This window comes from Cherax quadricarinatus, chromosome 41, assembly GCF_038502225.1.
Source record: "Cherax quadricarinatus isolate ZL_2023a chromosome 41, ASM3850222v1, whole genome shotgun sequence".
Classification (NCBI taxonomy): domain Eukaryota; kingdom Metazoa; phylum Arthropoda; class Malacostraca; order Decapoda; family Parastacidae; genus Cherax; species Cherax quadricarinatus.
Window position 1 is genome coordinate 23,727,001 of NC_091332.1, and position 14,718 is coordinate 23,741,718.

The 14,718-nt window shown below is 42.6% G+C and overlaps 2 protein-coding genes across 5 annotated transcripts in view; one reads left to right on the forward strand and one right to left on the reverse strand.

The window, feature by feature from the left end:
* LOC128695940 (uncharacterized) overlaps positions 1 to 10,034 on the reverse strand; it is a 33,334-nt gene extending 23,300 nt beyond the window's left edge. The window contains exon 1 of one of the 4 annotated variants that reach the window (XM_053786905.2): positions 9,886 to 10,034. The gene's annotated coding sequence lies outside the window, so the exon portion shown is untranslated. Of the gene's footprint in view, positions 1 to 9,158; positions 9,287 to 9,885 lie in introns of those variants that run through there. The other 3 variants (XM_070093086.1, XM_053786904.2, XM_053786907.2) reach the window with 3 other exon arrangements.
* ssp3 (short spindle 3) overlaps positions 1 to 14,718 on the forward strand; it is a 355,022-nt gene that overhangs the window by 138,071 nt on the left and 202,233 nt on the right. The window lies entirely within an intron of this gene.

Here is a 14,718-nt window from a genome sequence, read left to right on the forward strand (position 1 = left end):
CTTCAAGTATCTTCTGCTTCTATCAACTTTTCTGTACTCGACTGAAGAAGCCTACTGTGTAGGCGAAACGTTTCGAAATAAAGATACCTAACTGTTGCATGTGTGTCTTACCTAACAAAACCTACACGAATGAAACCATCTCAGGACAAAACCCACCAAAGATACAAGCCCTCGCTAGGGGAAAAGCTTATCTAAGGCTTGTTTATATTCTAATTCTAACATAATCTAACTGTTTAATCTAATATAACCTAACCTAACATAATCTGACTTAACCTAACCTACTCAAATTTAACCCTTCGTAATATTACCTGACTTAACCTAATCTATCCTTACATATTCTGTCCTAACCTAATATATTCTAACATAATCTATCCTAACTTAATCTATCCTGACATAATTTTAACAAATGAATGGACTTTATCCCAATTTTGCACTATTACTAAGTGTTTTGTGCTGGTGAGTTTTGTCTGTGCCTCGATTACCTCATCTTCCAGTCTTCCCTACATAATATCTCTAATTGAAAAAGCTACTGGATAATTTATCACTAATGTATTCATTAGGGACACCTGTATTGATGTTTCGCTCTTTGGAGCTTGATCACTTAGTCCAAGGACCAAAAAGTCTTCAGTAAGGATGATGTTTTTCCCAAGTTGCCGGAAATCATTGTGGTCTCACTACGTAAGTGGCAGTAGAAGTGACTTGTCAGGTGACGGCGGTGTTAATACTCATGAGGAGATTTCCTGCTATGTTTCAGGGGTGACGAATTTAAGAACAAAAGAAGGAACACTGCAGCAGGCGTACTGGCCCATGCTAGGCAAGTCCAAATCACCTACTGGCCTAAGCTACTGGCAAATTCAGTCAGGTCCAAGTCACATCCGCTTAAGGAGCACGTCAGTTCCCTTGTTTTCTGATATTTTATTTTCCCCTATAATCTACCTTGTCTATAATTACTATCGCATTTGTTTTGTCTGCTTTCGTAAGGTGAAGTCGAGGGTCTTTCCGTAATTCGTGCTATACCTTAACAAATCTTTGAGGACTGAGCGAAGCTCACACTATTGTCCTCAAAGATTTGTTAAGTTATACCATGAATTAAGGAAAGATCCTGGTCTTCGCTTTAGGAAAGCAGACAAAACAAATGCGATAGTAATTATGGACAAGATAAATTATAGGGGGAAAATAAACATGATACTGGGAGACAGGAAAACTCACGCGCCTCTTGCGAAGGATGGAGCGCTGCTTTGTGTCCTTATAAATTGTCTGAACTTGACTATAGTTCACGTCATTAGATATTAGTAAAAATGTTATGCGATACAAACAAATAGTTGGGAACAGACAAAATGATGATGTTCCTGGGACCCTGGTCACTCCAAATGTGTTTGCATTTTGCCAACAGACTAAGATATTTTTGTGAGGGGGGGGTTGTGGTGGAGAATGTGTCAAGAGTAAGTTAACGTGTTGAGGGTCTCTTACCTCTTATTTATCGTGTACGAATGGTATATAATACCGACAAGATGAGAGTAAGACACGTGCAACATCTGGGTATCTTTATTGTAGACGTTTCGCCATCCAGTGGCTTTATCAATACAAATTCTAGGACATAACTTGAAGACAGTAGACTATGGTGCTGTTCGCACCTACTCCTAGGTTGAGGGACTGATTACCTCATCTTCTGTACATAGTTCTACTGTCTTCAAGTTATGTCCTAGAATTTGTATTGATAAAGCCACTGGATGGCGAAACGTCTACAATAAAGATACCCAGATGTTGCACATGTGTCTTACTCTCCTCTTATTTATCCTTCACTCATCTGGCACTTCACTACTTTTAATATTCATGGCGGTGTTCCATCTGCTTCTGATGCTCTTAATATATCAACTTCATTATGTACGTTGTACAAGAATTGTATACACTACTGACAAGATGAAGATTAGACACGTGTCTGATGATAATTACAAACTGCATTATGTACGCTTCTTACAAGACAGTTATTGTAATAAAGTTGGTAGAATTACCGACAATATGTAAAGTAAAAGGACACAAGTGCAACTAATGTGACATTTTATTGTGGCAACGTTTCGCTCTCCAGGAGCTTTATCAAGCCGTTACAAACAGTACATGGACACAGAGGGTATATATAGGCTCAGAGTGAGGTGCAATACCCTCTGAGCCTATATATACCCTCTGTGTCCATGTACTGTTTGTACCGGCTTAACAAAGCTCCTGGAGAGCGAAACGTTGCCACAATAAAATGTCACATTAGTTGCACTTGTGTCCTTTTACTTTACAAGACAGTTATTGAATGAATGATGATAGGTGTTTAATTTTTTGAGTCACCCTACAGTAGTAGTAGTAGTAGTAGTTAGTAGTAGTTAGTAGTAGTAGTAGTAGTTAGTAGTAGTAGTTAGTAGTAGTAGTAGTAGTAGTAGTTAGTAGTAGTAGTAGTTAGTAGTAGTAGCAGTGGTAGTAGTGGTGGTAGTAGTAGTAGTGGTAGTGGTGGTGGTGGTGGTAGTGGTGTGGTAGGTGGTGGTAGTGGTAGGTGGCGGTGGTGGTGGTGGTGGTGGTGGTGGTGGTAGTGGTAATGGTGGTGGCGGTGGTGGTGGTGGTGGTGGTGGTGGTGGTAGGTGGTGGTAGGTGGTGGTGGGGTGGAGTGGTGGTGGAGTGGTGGTGGTGGTGGTGGTAGTGGTAGGTGGTGGTGGCGGTGGTGGTGGTGGTGGTGGTGGTGGTGGAGTAGTAGTGGTGGTGGTGGTGGTGGTGGTGTAGGTGGTGGTGGTGGTGGTGGTGGTGGTGGTGGTAGGTGGGTGGTGGTGGTGGTGGTGGTGGTGGTGGTGGTGGTGGTGGTAGTGGTGGTAGGTGGTGGTGGTGGTGGTGGTAGGTGGTGGAGTGGTGGTAGTGGTGGTGGATGGTGGTGGTGGTGGTGGTGGTAGGTGGAGGTGGATGGTGGTAGGTGGTGGTGGTGGAGGTGGTGGTGGTGGTAGGTGGTGGTGGTGGTGGTAGTAGTAGTGGTAGTAGTGGTAGTAGTGGTAGTAGTAGTGGTAGTGGTAGTAGTGGTAGTAGTGGTAGTAGTAGTGGTAGTGGTAGTAGTGGTAGTAGTAGTAGTAGTAGTAGTAGTAGTAGCAGTGGTAGTAGTAGTAGTAGTAGTAGTAGAAGTAGTAGTAGTAGAAGAGCGCGAATGAATGAATGAGTTGCCTTCGTCCATCACACTACGAAAATAACGTGACTTTTCAGAATAAGTAAAGACGAAGTCTCGAGTTAGAATGAAAATATTCTCATTACTTTATACTGTTGAATGTTGATTATATTGTAAATAATTCCCTGAATTATTTACAATAATGCTATTTACGATTTTCACCTGACATAGACAACATATTTGAAGAGACCAACTAAATCAGTAGTGTTGTGTGTTTGATCTTCTTACAATGGTACCCATGTTAGCCTCTCTAGTACACAATATATCAATAAATGTTCATAAGTGGATGACTATTACGCATCAGTGAATCATTAGCGAGAACAATGAAAACTAGTGTTAGCACTAATAAGCTAGTTTTAGCACTGACAACCTACTTCTAGCACTGACATGCTAGCTCTAGCACTAACATGCTACCCCTAGCACTAACATACTAGCTCTAGCATGCTAGTTTAACACTGGCAAGCTGTAGCTTTCAACTCTGCTCGGTCCTGATTGACAGTCGTGGTAGTGTGTTAAAATTTTCGCGAGGCTTTTGTGTGTGTACTCACATATTTGTTATTGCATGGGTCGAGGCATAGCTCCTGGCCCCGCCTCTTCACTGATTGCTACTAGGTCCTCTCTCTCCGTGCTCCATGAGCTTTGTCATACCTCGTCTTAATTAAAACTATGTTTAGTTTCTGCCTCCACTACGTCACTTGCCAGATTATTCCACTTCCTGACAACTCCATGACTAAAGAAATACTTCCTAACATCTATTTGACTCATCTGAGTCTTCAACTTCCAATTGTGACCCCTTGTTTCTGTGTCTCATCTCCCCTCAAGGAAGGTTCCTTGATGTTGGTGAGGGGCTCTTGATTTAGGGAATTGGATCTGTGCTCCAGTTCCCCGAATTAAGCCTGAATGCCTTCCACATCCCCCCCCCCCCAGGCGCTGTATAATCCTCCGGGTTTAGCGCTTCCCCCTTGATTATTATTATTATTATTATCTGTGTCTCATCTATGGAACATCCTGTCTGTCCACCTCAATTCCTTGCAGTATTTTGTATGTCATTATCATGTCTCCCCTAGCCCTCTTGTCCTCCAGTATCGTCAGGCCAATTTTCCTTAATCTTTCTTCGTAGGACAATCCCCTTAACTCTAGAACTAGACTTGTTGCAAATCTTTGCACTTTCTCTAATAATGACTCGTTGTTGCCTCCCTGTCAGATATTCTCTGATCCATTGCAGTGCCCTTCCTGTTATACGTGCCTGATCCTCTAGCTTTTGCACTAATCTCTTGTGAGGAACTGTATCAAAGGCCTTGCAGTCCAAGAAAATGCATTCTACCTACCTCTCTCGTGTCTTACTTTTGTTACCATGTCACAAAACTCCAGTAGGTTTATGACACAGGATTTGCCTCCCATGAATCGGTGCAGGTTGTCGTTTATAAGCTTTTTCCGTTTTAGGTGCTCCAGCACTCTCCTCATGATAATCTTCTCCATGACTTTGCATGCTATACACTTCAGTGACACTGTTCTATAGTTTAGTGCCTCTTGTCTGTTTCCTTTCTTAAAAATGGGGACTACATTTGCCGTCTTTCGTACCTCAGGTAGTTTGCCAGTTTCAATAGATGTGTTGAAAATTGTTGTTAGTTGCACACACAGCATCTCTGCTTCCTCTCTAAGGACTCACTGAGAGGTGCCCGGTCCCACCGCCTTTGAAGTATCAAGGTCACTTAGCAGCTTTTTCACCTCCTCCTTGGTTGTGTGCATTTCATCCAACACTTGTTGGTATATCCCTTGTTAAGTAAAAGGACACAGGTGCAACTAATGTGACATTTTATTGTGGCAACGTTTCGCTCTCCAGGAGCTTTGTCAAGCCGGTATATCCCTTGTTGGTGTACCCCCTGTTCTAACTTCCCGGAAACCTTTCTGTCTCCACTGTAAATACTCATGTTGAGCTCCTCACTTCTTGGTCGTTTCTTGTGAGCTCCCCATCTTCTTTCTTCAGCGTGTGTGTACTCACCTAATTGTGGTTGCAGGGGTCGAGTCATAGCTCCTTGCCCCGCCTCTACACTGGTTATTACTAGGTTAATCTTCCTGCTCCATGAGCTTTATCATACCTCTGTGTGTATGGATCCTGCCTTCACTACATCACTTCCCAGACTGTTCCACTTCCTGACAACTCTGTGACCGAAGAAATACTTCTTAACATCCCTTTGATTCATCTGAGTCTTCCACTTCCAACTGTGATCCCTTGTTGCTGTGTCCCATCTCTGGAACATCCTGTCTCTGTCCACCTTGTCGATTCCTTTCAGCATTTTATATGTCGTTATCATATCCCTATCTCTCCTGTCCTCCAGTGTCGTCAGGTCGATTTCCTTTAACCTCTCGTAGGACATGCCCCTTAGCTCTGGGACTAGTCTTGTTGCAAACCTTTGCACTTTCTCTAGTTTCCTTGCGTGCTTGGCTAGGTGTGAGTTCCAAATTGGTGCTGCATGCTCCAGTATAGGCCTAATGTACACAGTGTACAGTGTCCTGAATGATTCCTTATTAAGATGTCAGAATGCTGTTCTTAGGTTTGCTAGGTGCCTGTATGCTGCAACAGTTATTTGGTTGGTGTGCTCCTCAGGAGATGTGCCCGGTGTTATACTCACCCCAAGATCCTTTTCTGTGAGTGAAGTTTGTAGTCTCTGGCCTCTTAAACTGTACTTCGTCTGCTGTCTTCTTTGCCCTTCCCCAATCTTCATGACTTTGCACTTGGTGGGGTTGAACTCCAGGAGCCAGTTTCTGGACCAGGCCTGCAGCCTGTCCAGATGTCTTTGTAGTTATACCTGGTATTCATCCAATTGATTTCTTATCAACTTCATATCATCTGCAAACAGGGACACCTCTAAATCTATTCCTTCTGTCATGTCATTCACAAATACCAGGAAAAGCACCGGTCCTAGGATTGACCCCTATGGAACCCTGCTCGTCACCGGCTCCCACTTTGACACCTCGCCATGTACCATGACTCGCTGTTGTCTTCCTGACAGGTATTCCCTGATCCATTGTGGTGCCTTCCCTGTTTTCCCTGCTTGGTCCTCCAGCTTTTGCATTAATCTCTTGTGTGGGACTGTGTCAGACGACTTCATACAGTCCAAGAAAATTCAGTCTACCCACCCCTCTCTTGTCTTACTGCTGTCACCCTGTCATAGAACTCCAGTATGTTTCTGACACGGGATTTACCATCCCTGACACCGTGCTGGCTGTCGTTGATAAGGTCGTTCCTTTCTATGTGCTCCATGACTCTCCTCCTGATAATTTTTCCATGACTTTGCATACTGTACATGTCAGTGACACTGGTCTGTAGTGTAATGCTTCGTGTCTGTCTCCCTTTTTAAAAATTGGGACTACATTTGCTGTCTTCCATACCTCAGGTAGTTGCCACGTTTCAATAGATGTGTTGAAGATTGTTGTTAGTGGTACACATAGTGCCTCTGCTCCCTCTCTCAGGACCTATGAAGAGATGTTATCCAGCCCCATCGCCTTTGAGGTATCTAGCTTGCTTAGCAGCCTCTTCAGCTCTTCCTCAATTGTATTTATTGTGTCCAACACTTGATTGTGTACCCCACCTCTCCATCTTTCTGGAGTCCATTCTGTCTCCTCTGTGAACACTTCCTTGAATCTCATGTTGAGCTCCCCACATACTTCACGGTCGTTTCTTGTGATCTGCCCTCCTTCCTTCCTCAGCCTGATTACCTGGCCCTTGACTGTTCTCCTGATGTGGCTGTACAACAGCTTTGGGTCAGATTTGGCTTTCGCTGCTGTGTCATTTTCATATTGTCGTTTGGCCTCCCTTCTTACCTGTGCATATTCATTCCTGGCTCTACGGCTGCTCTCCTTATTCTCCTGGGTCCTTTGCCTTCTTTACTTCTTCCATTCTCCAGCACACTTGGTTTTGGCCTCTCTACATCTTTGGGTGAACTACGGGCTCATCCTGGCTATCTCGTTATTTCTGTTACCCTTGGGCACAAACCTCTCCTCAGTTTCTTTGCATATCTTTTCACATATTCCATCAGCTCGTTTGCTGACTTCCCTGCCAGTTCTCTGTCCCACTGAACCCCATGCAGGAAATTCCTCATCCCTATGTAGTCTCTCTCTTGTAGTTTGGCTTCATTCGTCCTCCCTGCTTCCCTCTCCACTTGTAACTGTTCTATTTATTCGAAGCTCAGAACCATATGATCATATGTGATGTCCTCATTGTCTGCACTACTCAAGGTGAATACTAGGTCTAGTCTTGCTGGCTCATCCTCTTCACTCTGGTAGTGCTCCTTACGTGTTGGTACATGAAGTTTTCCAGTACCACCTCCATCATCTTAGCCCTACACGTTTCTGTGTGTGTGTGTGTGTGTGTGTGTGTGTGTGTGTGTGTGTGTGTGTGTGTGTGTGTGTGTACAATATTCTTTTATATGTATGACATGTGCAACACTAGGAATTTTTATTGAGGGAACGTTTCACCCGTTACAGACTTTAGTTGAATACAGAGATGAATCATACTGCTGAATACTTCAGCCTTGGGTGCTCCAAGTCTGATGTCCTGATTACATCAAACTACGTTCCTACTTCGTTTACTTTGTCTTCAGTTAAGGCTGATGTCTCAGGAGTGTGATTCATCCACATTCGTCTGATGAACCCTTCAGGGTAAGCGAAAAGTTTGGTCAGTAAAGATTCCCAGTGTTGCACATGTCTTACTGCATCTAGACAGTCCGCGGGATGGATATAGGGTGCACAATAAACTAAACGCTTCGACGGCAAAATCTAATCTTACTCATCTGCTTGTCGGTATTGTATACCATTTATAATGTGATGTGTGTGTATGCATGTGTATTAACTATCGGCCTTCTTCCACTGAGATTGGGTGAATCCTCCCCCCCCCCCCAAAAAAAAAGAGCGTTTACAATCATTCCTTAAACCATGCCACGGGTGGGGTTTGAACCCGCGGTCAGAGTCTCAAAACTCCAGACCGTCGCGTTAGCCTATGGTACCTATGCTAACCTTCCTATGGTGTAGAAATATACCTAGTTGGATTAATCTTATTGAAGCTAGCTGGCCCAGTGGCTAACGCGACGGTCTGGAGTTTTGAGACTCTGACCACAGATTCAAAACCCACCCGTGGTATGGTTTGTTTTGCAATCGTGTCATTACGATTTCGTGAGTCAACCATTCGTTCATTAACTGTCTTGCCAGAGGTGTACTGACTTCTTAGTTCAGATGGTCCTCGGAACTGGAAGATCCTCACCTCCTCATTGAGAGTGCACTGTGTTTCTCGCCTCCACGATTAGATGCCAGCAAATCTGTTTCCCCGAATCCTTTCATTGACATTATCTTGCTCACACTCCAGCAGCACAAGCCCAAAAATCCTATTGTCTCTCCCGTTTAACACACTCACCCCTGCAGGATACTCAACCCCCTAGTGTTAAAAACCTTTACCCTCTTCCTCCAACCCTTCCTAGGATGACCCCCCCCCAGCCCTCTTTCCTTCTACCACTGATTTAAATACCCTTTTGATCATCCTGTTCTACACCATCCTTTGTAAATGCCAAACCACCTCAACAATCCCTCCTCGTCTCTCGGAATAATACGTTTGATAACCTCATAGTCTTGTGATTTCTAAGCTCCAGATTCTGTACATAATATTCACACTTTACATTGCTCTCAGATATGACAACTTCCTTCTCGATGTAATGTTTAAAACTCATGTTTCACATTCACTTACAACTCTCCCACTGTACTCTTGCTACATTGCTCATTTTGCCTACAAAGTTACGTTTTCCATAGATAGTTTATCAACCGCCTTCCCTATTTTTCCGTCGTCTGTTCTGTAGTTCACCTCGTCTTATACCCATGAGACATGTCCGCTCCGTAATATCTGAAAACGAACATACGCACGCACGTGCTTCCACTTGTTTGCTCACTTGTATAGCTAACATTAATACAAGAAATGCTTAACTGTTGTAGAAAGTTTGAGAGAGGTGAGGTGTGTGCACGTGGTGGTGACACTAGTCGTGCTACAGTACTGTTGTGAAGCAGCAGCCAGTGCACACTGATATGGTGCTCTCATAACCCTTGCTTCCCTCCCTCCCTCCCTTCCCTCTCTCCCTTTCTCTCGCAACTCGTATCCACCCTCCTTCACCAACACTTCTTGCTCACGTATTCCAGGTAGACCATTTGATTTCATAGAATATCATTTGCATGTTGATAGAGTGTGTGACACAGGTGAGAATTACAGTTTCATCACAACTTGGTTGTTACCCTGCGAAAGAGCAGGAAATACCAACAACTAGAGTCCTCTCCGCTTTATGTACCTCTATTGTTACGCACCATAATTATAATATACTGTGTCACTAGAGGCTGCAATGCAGCTAGAGAAAGTGTCACTTTTATAATGATTTCAGTTCTCCAGAAAAAAATATATATGGTGAGATGGTGAAGGCAGTGAGCGTGAGTCTCAGGCAGTGATAAACACGCACCACACCATCATTATCATCTTAATACGACATGCAGTCATCAGTATTATGTCGTGACACATTAACAAATTATCTGAAGTCCGGCCGTCTTTCACACGTGTTCTATCATGTCATGCATTAATTATATCCAATAATTTAAAAATATTTTTCTCTCTTGATTAGTGCATAATTCGTACATTAGTGCATAATTCGTACAAAGAGCATACATACTGTTGGAGTATTTTATAGAGTTCGTGGGCGGAGTATTTGTGGAGTTATAAGAGCGACACTCACGTGTACATAAGGTCACAGCTCACACCAGACTGCTGCTGCTCACTTCAAGCTGTCAGTTAGTCACTTGTTTAACACTACCACCCTAGTAGAGCGTTTGCTCAGCTTTCGTAAGCTCTACTAAAAATGAAATTTTAGTGTAAGCTTTTGCTGAGCTGGCTACTGCCTGCCTCACTGGGGGAATTTATTGAGGTATACCACATTACATGTATTTGCAGAATGTTATGGAAGAAATTCTATTAAGTTTTGCCAAAGTGATTTTGCATATATTTAAAGGATTAATATGTATTTTATGCCGAGTCAGAAGAGGTTTGTAAGGCTTGAGATGATTGACAACCTTTCAAGGAAGAAGATAGTGCTAGTTCATCGTATCTTAAATTCACTATATTACTGTTGCTAAGTCGTTCAAATGGGAGACTGTTTACGAGTCTTTAATAACGGTGATTTATTTATATATTATAGTGCGCTTGTTGGGGCCCTGTTTTCTGTTTGGGCGTCAAAACTTTTTATCCCCATTATTTAATGTTTCATTTATTGGCATTGTAGTATATTATAATAATTTAATTTTTACTAAGTAATGTAACCTAGCACTTTATAAATAACATAATCGAGAAATTTGCAGAAAATCAAGGACGGGTTGGGTAACCGGGGAGGTGTGTGAACAGCTCTGAGACAGGCGTAAGTGAGAGCTTTATATGGATTTAAGTTACTCTGAAGAAACAAACACTACTCGTGGAACTGAGATTACTGGGTGAAGGTTGGACGTTTTTTATGGTGTCCAGCATCCCGGGTCGGTTCTCAGCGTTGTGAAATGACATTTTATGTACTAGTCAGTCACTGTATTCGTAGGAAGATACTCCACTGTGAGGTGACAACCGCATCTGTGTTTGGGAAGTTTGTGTAATAGTGGAAGAACACTGCAGTAGGCCTACTGGCCCATACTGAGCAGTTCTTACTCAGATTCAACCATTATCACCTACATATTTGTCGTCTCTACCCATAGCTACCCAAGAAGTTTGCTTTATTACCTCGGATCCTCATCAAACCCAACTCTTCTCACCCATATTTATCTAACCTATTTTTAAAGCTTCCTACTTGCCAGATTGTTCCACTCATCGACAACTTGCTTTGAAAACCACTGCTTTCTTATTGACCATTCTAAATCTAAACTTACCTAATTTAAAACATATTCTCCAAACCCATTTTCATTTCTGCCCACGGAATAAGCTTTGATAACCCTGTTAACTCAAGTGTCAGTCCCACTCAAATCCAATTCCCCCTCTTACTTATGTATTTATCTAACCTATATTTGAAGCTACTCAAGGTTTTAGCATGAATGACCCTACTAGGCAGACTGTTCTACACATCGACCACCATTTATTTCCAAACCAGTATTTTCCTGTTTTCTAAATCTAAACTTATCCAATTTCAATTCATTATTTCGAGTTCTTTCTTGAAGGGATATCCTCAGACCCTTATTTATATCTCCCTTATTTATGCCCGTCTTCTACTTATAAACTTCAGTCATGTCTCCCCTCATTCTACGTCTTACAAGAGAATTAAGGAATTTCAATCTTTGTAGATGAATGGTTCAGAGAACCGACATGTTGATAAATTAGACACATGTGCAACTCTTGGGTATCTTTATTGAGGAAACGTTTCGCCACACAGTGGCTTCATCAGTCCATACGAAGGAGAATCTTGAACAGGAGGAGAACGAGGTAATCAGTCCCTCAAACTTGAGTCGATGTGGTCAGTCCATCAATCTTGAAAAGAATACAGCATATGTGCGGAGAAGTAGCTTATATACCGTAGGCAGGAGAGGTGCAGCAGTCGTAGGTGGTGTCACATTTGTCTAATGTGGAAGTAGGTCGTGCCCAAGGGTTAGCCCAAGGTCGTGCCCAAGGTTAGCCTATACCAATGATGTGTAGAGCTGTAGTATAACCTTACTAATGATGTGTAGAGTTGTAGTATAACCTTACCAATGATGTGTAGAGTTGTAGTATAACCTTACTAATGATGTGTAGAGCTGTAGTATAACCTTACTAATGATGTGTAGAGCTGTAGTATAACCTTACTAATGATGTGTAGAGCTGTAGTATAACCTTACTAATGATGTGTAGAGTTGTAGTATAACCTTACTAATGATGTGTAGAGCTGTAGTATAACCTTACTAATGATGTGTAGAGCTGTAGTATAACCTTACTAATGATGTGTAGAGTTGTAGTATAACCTTACTAATGATGTGTAGAGCTGTAGTATAACCTTACTAATGATGTGTAGAGTTGTAGTATAACCTTACTAATGATGTGTAGAGTTGTAGTATAACCTTACTAATGATGTGTAGAGCTTGATTCGATGTTCTCAGTACTTTATTTATATCGCTTTTGTTTATACCTGTCTTCCATTTATATACCTAAATGATATTTACCTCATTCTACGTCTCTCAAGAGACTGAATGTTCAAGGTTCTCAGTCTATCCTCGTATGAGATTCCTTGTATAGTGGATTAGTTTCGTCATATTTCTCTGTATGTTCTAGAGTGCATTTATATCCACTCTGAAGTATGGCAACCAAAACTGAGGTGCATTATTATTATTATTATTATTATTATTATTATTATTATAGGGAAGCGCTAAACCCGTAGGATTATACAGCGCCTGTGGGGGATGGAAGGTATTCAGGCTTAATTGAAGGGATTGGCGCACAGATCCAATTCCCTAGATCAAGAGCCCCTCACCAGCGTCAAGGAACCTCCCTTGAGGGGAACTGAGGTGCATAATTTAAGTGAGGCCTTACTATGATTTTAAAAGACAGGTCAGCAAACACTAGGACATACTAGCAAACGTTTCGGTCCTGGGACCTGGGAAGGGTTTTCAGATAAATTTGTCCTAGTGTTTGTTCACGTGTCTTTTTAAACTAATTATTTTTACCACACTAGCCGTCTCCCACCGAGGTAAGGTGACCCGGAAAGAATTTATCATTTCATCAGTGTCTTGCCAGAGGCGTGCCGATACTACAATTCAAAACTGCAGATATCCCCACCCTATCTATATGATGACGAGTGTGTTAATTGAAATCCTGTTAAGATCTGCTGTTAAACAGAAAGAGTTATTACTTAATTATAGCTGTACTATAAATAGTGGTTTAAGAGTAGTGTTAGAGAAGGCTTCTTGCATATAACATAGCATCCATTTGTAGTGATGATGACACCATTGTGTCAACATGTGAGAATGAGAGCAGCACACCATCCTGGTGTCACCCACACTCCACCATGGTGTCACCCACACCCCACACTGGTGTCACCAGCATCCCCTAGCCTGGTGTCACCAGAGACACTACCATAAAAACACAAGTTCAAGTGTAAGCCGAGCACCAGCACTCATTGTGGCATAAACAACTTAACCCTCCACTTCTAGCACGCTTATTTAACCTTTCCTCAAGAGGGTCGCTAGAGTCATATTAGGGTGCTCTTCGTTATTCGTCATTACTGTTATTTAGTTTACTTGATGCTAAGACAGCTTCTGTTTGTTAATATTAAGCGAATTGCATATTTTATCTAACGTTTGAATAGTACGTTTTTCCTGTTCGCAGTAGTTGTAAAATATAACTTAATAATAATAATAATAATAATAATAATAATAATAATAATAATAATAATAATAATAATAATAATAACTTTATTTACCACAAGTACATGTACAAGGTATACAGGTCTAGCTGACATCAGTGACATACTACTATATAGAAAGCCGCTTGTTATGCTGAGCATTTCGGGTAAATTAGGGCAGTTTTGTCCCAGGATGCGACCCACACCAGTCGACTAACACCCAGGTGCACATTTTACTGATGGGTGGACATAGGCAACCGGTGTAAGGAAACGTCCAATGTTTCCACCCCCTCGTCGGGAATTGAACCCGGACCCTCACCGTGTGAAGCGAGAGCTAGAGTCTACCTGGAGGGCATTCCGGGGATCAACGCCACCGCGGCCCGGTCCACGACCAGGCCTTCCGGTGGATCAGGGGCTGATCAACGAGGCTGTTACTGCTGGCCGCACGCAATCCAACGTAGGTGTTCCAATACGCGCGCGCGATCGGACATGCACGCACGCGCGCACACAAAGACAGGATGTACCATAGATGGGACACAGAAACAAGGGGTCACAATTGGAAGTTCAAGACTCCTATGAGTCAGAGGGATGTTAGAAAGTATTTCTTCAGTCATAGAGCTTTCAGGAAGTGGAGTAGCCTAGAAAGTGACGTAGTGGAGGCAGGAACCATATTAGTTTTAAGACGAGGTTTGATAAAGCTCACGGAGCAGGGAGAGAGGACCTAGTAGCGATCAGTGAAGAGGCAGGGCCAGGAGCTATGAATTGACCCCTGCAACCATATATAGACGAGTACACACACACACACACACACACACACACACACACACACACACACACACACACACAGAGGTATGATAAAGCTCAATGTTCAGGTAGAGTGACCTAGTAGCGACCAGTGAAGAGGCGGGTCCAGGAGCTTGGACTCGACCCCTGCAACCTCAACTAGGTGAGTACACACACACACACACCTCTACCCCTATGTTACCACACTGACACACTTGATCCGTTATAAGTTGCTCTCACAAACACACACACTCGCCACTATTATTATAATCAAGGAGAAACTTTTAAACCCGTTAGGTTGATGCACCTCCTGCGAGTTAATAAGCTTTTATCTAGGTAAGGAGAGGTTCACTTTGTATTAAGACACGACCTTCACCACCA